Here is a 9,901-nt window from a genome sequence, read left to right as displayed (position 1 = left end):
CCAGTAAAGTGCAAATTATGTTCTAGCATTGATAAGGTATAGCTTTAATCATGTTAGTATCTGGTCATATTGAGTTTGGCCTGATTATTTTTGTAATTTCTGTTTTCTTGGGTTTCATTTATTTATTGATGCTGATTTATGGTAGTCTTACGCTTGGTAGATTCTTTGATTCTAGTTTTGCTCATTTGCGGTTTAATGGAGTTCTTTACATTTCCTTGAAAAACTCATTTGTGGAAAAAGTTTTTTTTTTTTTTAAATTAATAAAAGACAAAGAGCACATACTTCTAACAGTCAGCAGAAATGGATTTGATCGTAACTTTTAAATGGTAGTCATTTTGAAAACCAATAGGCTCACCAAATGTACCGGTTAGGGTTATCCCTTTCTGCTACATTTATTGTCGCTAACTCCATTTTAATTAATGCGTCAGCTCACAACCTTGGGAATGGATTTCCAAGACCCACTTGGAATCTTTCAAGAATTTTAGGTCTAATGCTACTGTTTATTTTTAAATAAATAAATTAGACATGCGAAGGAGACATAAAAAAGGACCGCAAAAGATAATAGTTTCGCAATAGCCTTCCATGATTTTTGTCTTAAAATTAGAAGTGAGAAAGATAAACCGACACAAAAACGAACTATTTTAAGTACTTCGCTCTGTTTACTAGGCTACTATAAAATAGTTTCATAAAAGGCAAAAATTTATGTTCTTTAATTAACCGCCCTCTCTACTACAATTTGGCTCATTTATCTTGACGATTTGTAATTGCTAAGCGGCAGTACAAATTATACACAAAGAAGTCAAATCTGTTATTAATCAAATAATATCAAATCAAAATCTGAGATTCAAACAAAATCTAATAATAAATCAAATATGTCAAGTTTTTATCAAATTTGTCATTGTTTCAGCTACAAGATTAAAACTAGGGACTAAGCTAGTTTGGTATACTTCTCCACTTAATTTTTACATCAAATGTCTGTTCAAAGGGACCATAGGAAGTTTGACTAGCCGAAATACCGACACGGCAAGAAATTTTCTGTCACATCTCATTGTAAAGAATCAAAATGCATATGACTAGCTTTTTTGATTTTGTATCTTCCCTTTTTTTTCTTTGTTTTCTTCTTCTTAGTTCTTCTAAAGAAATTCAGACTAGGTAAACACATAGATCACAGTTTGCTTCTAATCAGATTTCAAAAAGGAACTTTCTGATAGTTCTATACAGTTGCTTGGTTGTTTCTTTTTTCGAGGGAAATTCTGGCAAAAATGGAGTGAGAGAGACATAATCACTTATCATCTGTCTTTTCTAGTACATTATTAGGTTGTTAGGATTCCTGAAAAGACAATAATAAAATGTATTAGACGGGAACTAAAAGCATTTCGCCAAAGCACGCGCAGAATTTTTGTGAGTTTTAAATAAAAAAGAACTTCTATGCTCTTCAAACATGCAACAACAATAGGTAAAAATATTAAAGTTCCACCCAAAAGAAAGTATTTTGTGCTTCTGGTTTTGACCTTTCCACTGCATAGCCTTTGTGACTAATGATGAGGATATTTTTGATTTTACTGGGTCTTCTAAAACCTTTAAAAATACACTAAAAGCACTTAAGGTTCTGGTTCTATTTTATTTCTGATGAGCTTGGTTCGAAACAACAACGCTGGTGTCAACTTACTGAACAATTCATCTTTATTATTAACACGTTAATGAATCTAAAAACAGAGCTTCTGACACAGCAGTAAACACTGACCCTTTACCTTTTCCACTATGAGAGGCTCAACGTATTCCGGTGCAACATGAGACGTGAACTTTGCACCAAAACAAAGATCTTGGTGGGATCGGAGATTCCTTGGGTTGCTCACATAAATGCCAAATAGATTGTGGTCATTCCTGCTCTTTACGACAAAAGAATTATCTTTTATCTCCCTTAAACATGTTTCTACCTTGGTAAGTAGCAAATGGACTCTAACAGAAGTACTCTCGAGCTTAAAATTAGGCTTATTCACTAGGGGGATGATTTATTCAAGAAACAAACATATTGATTTAGTTCTCTCACTTCTTTGACTTCTGAAACAGGTCGTTTAATGAAGGACGACCGTTTTGGTGAACATAGCTCTGTATTTGAACAAAGTTTAAATCTCATTCTTTAAGTATCTTCACAATTATTTGACTCTTGCAATTCGAAACACAGTGTAAGAAAAGAATTTTATACAGAGTTTCAGCCCAAAAGATCTTTTTTGGTCGTTTTCAGAGTCCCTTGATTTCCCAACTTTTATTCTGCGAAAAAATTTACCTGCTTACGGAAGAACGCTGTCTAAAAGAAGTATTTCCATAATTTTGGCTCTAGTATTTTTTTTTTTTTTTTTTTTTAAGGCAAAGAACCATAAGAGAGTGCCCACATGTACAATTTTCAGCTTACGAGTTTATTGTTTAATTTTTGAAGAATTTTGTTGTGAGCCTACAATGTAAGATATTTCTTTTCCAATTTGAGTCTAATGAAAAAGGAGTTCTACAATGAGCCAATTTTCTGATGGAAACCCCTGGAGAAATTAGACTAGTTTCCAAGTTTCAACTTGTTTTGAATTGTAGACTCTAAAAAAGTGAACTTGAATTGAAATTGTAATTTTGTTTCTCTTTTGATTTAATTAAAAATAAAATTAAAAGGCACTTTCCTTTTAAGACAGAATAGGTAGAAAGCTACTAACCCGTTTTCTAGACTTAGCTCTTGGCATCTTTCTTAAATAAAAAGTTTAAATAAACTGTAGATGCACGTTTGACAGTTTTTGTTACAGTATTTTCTAATAATTCCAATTTTAACGTAAACATGAGAAAAAGAGATATTTTTTTTCCAATTATTGTGAAGGAAGTAACAACGATTTAATCTTGTTTAGCTGTTGTAACTCCTTCTTATTTCAATGAATGGCTGTGACAATTTGCAATTAATGCTTTATTAATGAATGAATGTTATTTATTACCCATCTATAAACAAAAAAGGAAACGATTTAGCACAATAAACGAAAGGAAAACAAAGCAAACATGTCATAAAGGTATATACAAATTACTAATAATACGAAAGGTAAGATAGTGAGGCTTTCTACCGGTGAGACGAGGACTGGCTGCTCAGTTTCTGAAACTGTTCATTCCTGGCCTGAACTGGTTTCAGCACACCAAAACGGTTAAAGATGTAACTATTCTTGAACCAGCGAGGGCCTGAAGTAAAAACTTCACCTACTTAAAATACCACTTTGGCCACACTCACCTATCATATTTCAGTAAAAATGTTCCAAAATGGGGTCAAACGTAAAATTTGCCGGAGAGCCACACTATTAAACATTTGAGAAAGGGCTTTCCCTTCCAGATTAATTACGATGTAACCACGCTATCGTATCCTAATTTCACAATTCTAAGTTTATGTTCAGCAATCCAAAACCAAACCAAAAAGCTTTCGTTTATTCTTAATCGAAGACCTAATCAAGAGACCTAAAAATCTTAGTACAGTGGTGGGTGCCACCAAACTATCACTTAGATAAGCACTATCGGGCACAAAACTACACTTTAAATTAAAAAAGAAGACTTGGGACTACGCAGCATTCATACTTACTCCTATTCGTAGATATTAATGAGATAGGTTATCAAAACTCCTTTGAAGACTAGGTATTGACTGGCACAAATTTAACAGGTCGTTCGCATAACAAAGCACTGATGTGTCCATCCCTTTTGAAATGCAATTAAATAAAAAAAAACAAGTTTTTTCAACTGAAAGTAAGGAGCGACATTAAAACTTAAAACGAACAGAAATTACTTCGTATATGAAAAGGACTGCTTCCTCATCAACGCCCCGCTCTTTACGCAAAAGTTTGACTCTTTCTCTCAACTCTTCCTTTTAAAACAGTAAAAAACTTTAGCTTAAAGAGCGGGGCGTTGATGAGGAAGCAGCCCTTTTCATATACGAAGTAATTTCTGTTCGTTTTAAGTTTTAATGTCGCTCCTTACTTTCAGTTGAAAAAACTTGTTTTTTTTATTTAATTTCTGAACGTTTTTGAATCAATACATGTTTTGATTTTGGTTTTCCGCAGAGGAATAATTAAAATGAAATTTGCATATTTGTTTTTTTTTTGGCTAAATGGCTTTCTCATAATTTTAATCGAATGATTTTGAGAAAAAAAGAGTGGGGGAGGAATCCTAGTTGCCCTCCAATCTTTTGGTTAATTAAAAAGGCAACTAAAAAGTTTAATTTTTTGCGAATCTTTTTATTAGTTAAAGATATACGTAACTTATAAATTAGCTTACGTAAAGAACTTTTTATTCTCATGTTTTATTACAAATATGAGAGGGTTCGCCCCCTCGTCAGTACCTCTCTTTTTACACTAAATCTTAAATTTTGTCCTAATTCATTAAGAATGACCCCTGAATCACAAAACCCGTAGAATGAATAGTTGACGTTACTAAAAATACTTTAGCGTAAAGAGCGAGGTATTAGGAGGAGGTGAGCCCCTCATATGGGTAATAATTTCTGTTCGTTTTTAAGTTTTAATGCTGCTCCTTACTTCCAGCTGAAAAAACTTTTTCATATTTATTTTTTCAATGTTTTATTTTTAATAATGCTAGTAAATCCTGCGCTCCCTTCATGGAAATTTTCTTCTCCCATTACAAATTCCTCGATGGAAAGTTCCCCCAGCATATCCCCTTCTTCTCAACCCCTCCCCAACCAAAAAATCTTCCTGAAAACGCTTGTACGCTTCCAAATAACCATTACTATATGTAAGCACTGGTCAAAATTTGTAAATTGTAGCTCCTTCCATGGGGACTGTGGGGGAGTAAGTCGTCCCTAAAGACATAGTTATGAGGTTTTTCGATTACGCTGAATAAAATGGCTATCTCAGAATTTTGATCCGTTGACTTCGGGAAAACAATTAGCGTGGGAGGGGGCCTAGGTGCCCTCCAATTTTTTGGTCACTTAAAAAGGGCACTAGAGCTTTTCATTTGCGTTAAAATGAGCCCTCTTGCAACATTCTAGGGCAACTTGGTTGATAAAATTACCCCTGGAAAAAAAAAACAAAAACAAACGAATAAACACGCATCCGTGATCTGCCTTCTGGCATAAAATACAAAATTCCACATTTTTGTAGATAGGAGCTTGAAACTTCTACAGTAGGGTTCTCTGACACGCTGAATCTGATGGTGTAATTTTCGTTAAGATTCTGTGACTTTTAGGGGGTGTTTCCCCGTATTTTTTAAAATAACGCAAATCTTCTCAGGGTCGTAACTTTTGATGGGTAAGACTAAACTTGATGAAACTTATATACTTAAAATCAGCATTAAAATGCGATTCTTTTGATGTAGGTATTGGTATCAAAATTCCATTTTTTAGAGTTTCGGTTACTATTGAGCCTGGTCGTTCCTTACCACGAACTGTTTGACTTATAGGTGCAGCTTAATCTGTGCAGGAAGAAACACGCTTTTGCAGATAATCGGTTATGTAGTGGCTCCTCGCTTTATTCCGAAGGACACGGGGAACTCACTATCTGAAAGTAAATCTCCCAACTTCAAACGAACTTTCAGATGTCTATTCATATAATATAATGGGAAAATTACATCAACAATAACATAACGGCTTTGCAACTCCAACATGGTGTGCGAGGGGATAAGGGAATCAAAAGCATTCGTAACAACGTATACTCCGAGAACCAGAGTGCTCACAAATACTTCTATATCTCTGAGTACAATAAAGAGACTTCTAAGGGCATTTATGATTTTTCATTGTTCTTTGTTTAACGCCAGGTGCATGACCTGGCATAACGGCGCCATTATCGTAACGTTGTGATCTGCACTCTATTAATGAAATTTCATTAAAATTTAATTTCAATAAAAGTGCACTTTTGATCGAGGCTACATTTTAGTATATATTTCAATAAAACCCAAAAAGGATTCTTTAATCGAAACTTTTTTTTATGGCACTTGGTATCAACCAAGTGACATATAGCAATCTCAAATTCTGTCGGTCTGTCTGTCGGTCCCGGTTTTGCTACTTTAGGCACTTCCAGGTAAGTTAGGACGATGAAATTAGGCAGGCCTATCAGGGACAGGACCAGATTAAATTAGAAATAGTCGTTTTCCCGATTTGACCATCTAGGGGGGGGGGGAGTGGGGGGCCTGTTAATTCGGAAAAAATAGAAAAATTAAAGTATTTTTAACTTGCGAACGAATAATCAGATCTTAATGAAATTTGATGTTTGGAAGGATATCGTGTCTCAGAGCTGTTATTATAAATCCCGACCGGATCTGGTGACATTGGGGGGGGGGGTTGGGAGGAGGAAACACTAAATCTTGGAAAACACTTAGAGTGGAGGGATCGGGATGAAACTTGGTGGGAAAAATAAGCACAAGTCCTAGATACATGATTGACATAACCGGAACGGATCCACTCTCTTTGGGGTAGTTGGGGGGGGGGGGTTAATTCTGAAAAATTAGAGAAAATGAGGTATTTTTAAATTACGAACGGGTGATCGGATCTCAATGAAATTTGATATTTAGAAGCCAAATCATAGAAATAAAGTGACCAATGCATAAAAATCCAGACCAAACAATAGAAATCAAGATCAACCCCAGAATCCAAGAGATCAAAATGTAAAAATCTAGTTCAACCCCTTGGAAATCATAATCAATACATACAAACCAGATTCTTGTAAATCATAAGTAATGCATAGATATCCACACGAATTCATAAAAGTCTGGATTAAGCCTAGAAATTCAAACCAAATAAAAGACATCAAGACCAAGCCGTAAAAATAAAGAGATCAGCATGTAGAAATACACTACAATCCTTAGAATGACTAGTGCATAGAAATCCAGACCAAACCATAGAAAACCAAGACCAAACTCTAGAAATCATGGTCAGCTTCTAAAAATCAAGACCAACACAAAGAAAGTAAGGGCAACATCTAAATATCAAGACCAATGCATACAAGTCATGACCATACCCTAGAAATCCCAACGCATTCGTAAAAATAAAGGCCAAACTGAAGAAATCAAGGCCAATCTCTAAAAACCAAGATCAAACCGAGGAAATCAGGAGATCAAATGCCAACATCTAAATATCCAGACGAAACCCAATAAAAACCCAATCCGAAGAAATCAAGAGATCAAAAGGCCAACATCTAAAAATCAAGACCAATCCGAAGAAATCAAATTTGTTTACAAATTAAAAAGTTGTTTATTTTTTTTTATAAAGTAGAATTGAGAGGAAGAGTTAAACTGTAGCGTAAAGAGCGGGGCGTCGAGCAGGGAACAGCCCCTTTCATAAACGAGGTAATTTCTGTTTGTTAAGTTTTAATATTGCTCCTTACTTTCAGTGAAAAAAACTTGTTTTATTTTTATTTCATAAAAATCATAACCTAACCATAGCTATCAAGACCAAACTTTAGAGATCATATCCAGTGCATATAAATCCTGACCAAACCGTAGAAACCAAGAAAAAAACTAAAAAAAATATGGCCCACTTTTAAAATCCAAAGACTAATCCGAAGAAATCAACGGCAACATTTACAAATCCAGATCAATCAGAGGCGAAGCTATAGCGTTGCCTGTAGCAAAGGCCATACGGCTCAAATGTTCTATTATTATTATTTTTGATCGAAGGCAATTTATATGGAAGATGTCATCGCATAAACTTTGGAAGGGACTCATTCGATTGGAAATTGGAAGTTCTAGCCAACCACCCCCCCACCCCCCACGCCATTTTTCCTCAAACCCATCAGGTAAGAACTTTGGGATAAAATCAACTCAGTGAAATCAACTCGTGAACGGATGATCATTCAACAATTAATAGTATTATATATCAAACATTCAGTTTGATTTATTTGAACTTTCCAAGACACATATAGTTTACGATAAAGTGCCAGTGACGTAGTAGGTTTAGACTTTTGCAGTGAAAGAAGGAGACAAAACCCCAACTCTTCTTTGTAGAGATTTCCGTTCGTTTCAAGCTGGATTTGCATATTCATTTTAAGTTTCACTCACTTTAAGATTTATTTACTCGTTTATATTAGTGACTATTGTTTGTTTGTTTGCTATGATTGATTGTTTGATTTCTGTTTGTTTTGGGTTTCATTTATGCCTCAACAACACAACATTTTGTTCATTTTAAGGTTGATTTACATATTCAACTTATTCTTTACTCGTTTTAGGATTTATTTATTCATTTATATTTGTACCTGTTGTATTTTTCAATAATTGTTTATTTAATTTCTATTCGTTTTGGGTCACATTTATTCTTTAATAGTTATTTCTGGTTGTTTTGCGTTTGAGTTCTTATAGGTTTCTATTTCTTTTGATCTTAAGTTTCATATGGCCTTTTCTTTTCTTTAGAAAAATTCTTTTTCGGAAAGTTTTTTTTTTAATTAATACATAAAATTCATGACCAGACCCTAGAAATCCAGGAGAATTTTTTTCCTTGAAATGGCATATCTAACACATAAAGAATCTCATCCTTCAGTCAGCTTAATCTAAATCTCTTCTATGCAGAAAATGTAGATGTGAGTGTAAAACATTTTTAGCCCTTATAAGGGCTCTTGGGTAATGTTTGTCAAATAGTCAACGCTATGTTCCTTTAAGCCTTTGTCACTTTTCAGTGTTTTTCTTATAGAAGGAGCACGTTTAAGGCTTTGATTATCTGATGCATTTTCCTTTATCAGGTATCTTCTCAGGCACTCATTGAGCAAAATAGCGAACTTCGTTTTTGGGGCGATGAATTGAATGCAGGTATTTCTCAAAACTGAAGTCTTCCAAGTTGATTAATGGAATATGTTTAATCAAATTCTGTATTAAGAGCTTATTCGTTGGGACGTTTTCCTTAACATAAACAGCTCTCACACCAAAAAACTGTATATCTCTTGAATTTCCTCTTGCACTTTTTTTGATAGCTATTTTCATTGCATGGTCATATGATTTTGTACCAAAATTCACCTCTGTTTATAATATTTAATGTTGCACACCATCAATTTTTATTATGCTTAAACCTGTTGTATTTGAGATTTCATTTATAGCTATAAACTTCACGATGTTCATCTAAAAATCTAAAATCTCGTCTTATGTTCATCTAAATGTTCATTTAAAAGGAATGCTGCTTCAAAAGACAGCACATGAGGAATAATTCAATCCGATATACATCACACTGAATGTTATAATAACTGTTGAAAAAAATCAATGTTGAAACGCTGAACTCCTTTGCCGTACCGAAGCATATGAATCGTGAGATGTATCAAGCCACATTTGGTGGACCTAAAAACCTGTTATTTTTCGATTATAAAGGTAAAAAAAAAATTACGCAAAATTACGTATTTATAACATTTAAATATTGGGGGCATCTAACAAAACCCCGAATACTTGCAGCCAACATTCAGAAGCCCCTTGGATTTTTTAAAGTCAAAGACACAAGAGTGTGAATAACAACCCAACTGCTACCCTCTATTCCACCGTAGTTATAGATGACAGCATAACTGGATCGATGGGGTTACATTAAGTTAAATACTTTCACGTTAGGTTTATTTAGGCTAGGTTAATGTAGCCGGCCAAATTAACCAAACCTAAATGAACTTAATTTAAAAGTAGTTAACTTAACAGCTTGGTCTTTTACGGTTTGGAATGGGTTTCCATGCACTGGTTATGATTTCTACAGTTTGGTCTTGATTTCTATGTGGTTTTATTTCTAAGGAGCGTTGTGAATTTCTACATATTAATCTCTTGATTTCTTCGTATTAGTCTTGATCGTTATTATTTAGTCTGAATTTCTACGGCTGACCCTGATTTCAATGAATTCACGTGGATTTCTCTGCGAAAGATATATTTATGGATACTATTCTTAACATTTGAATTCAAAACTTTGTTGTTTAAAGCCTTTCCAGAATAA

General features: G+C 34.2%; 1 long non-coding RNA gene across 1 annotated transcript in view; it reads right to left on the bottom strand.

Moving 5' to 3' along the window:
* Window positions 1-804: 804 nt before the first annotated feature.
* Window positions 805-9,901, bottom strand: part of LOC136039821 (uncharacterized) — a 66,314-nt gene continuing 57,217 nt past the window's right edge. The window contains exon 3 of the long non-coding RNA XR_010620562.1: window positions 805-1,330. This is a non-coding gene — a long non-coding RNA (uncharacterized LOC136039821). The remainder of the gene's footprint in view (window positions 1,331-9,901) is intronic.

This window comes from Artemia franciscana, chromosome 20, assembly GCF_032884065.1.
Source record: "Artemia franciscana chromosome 20, ASM3288406v1, whole genome shotgun sequence".
Classification (NCBI taxonomy): domain Eukaryota; kingdom Metazoa; phylum Arthropoda; class Branchiopoda; order Anostraca; family Artemiidae; genus Artemia; species Artemia franciscana.
This window is presented reverse-complemented; position numbering and strand designations above follow the sequence as displayed.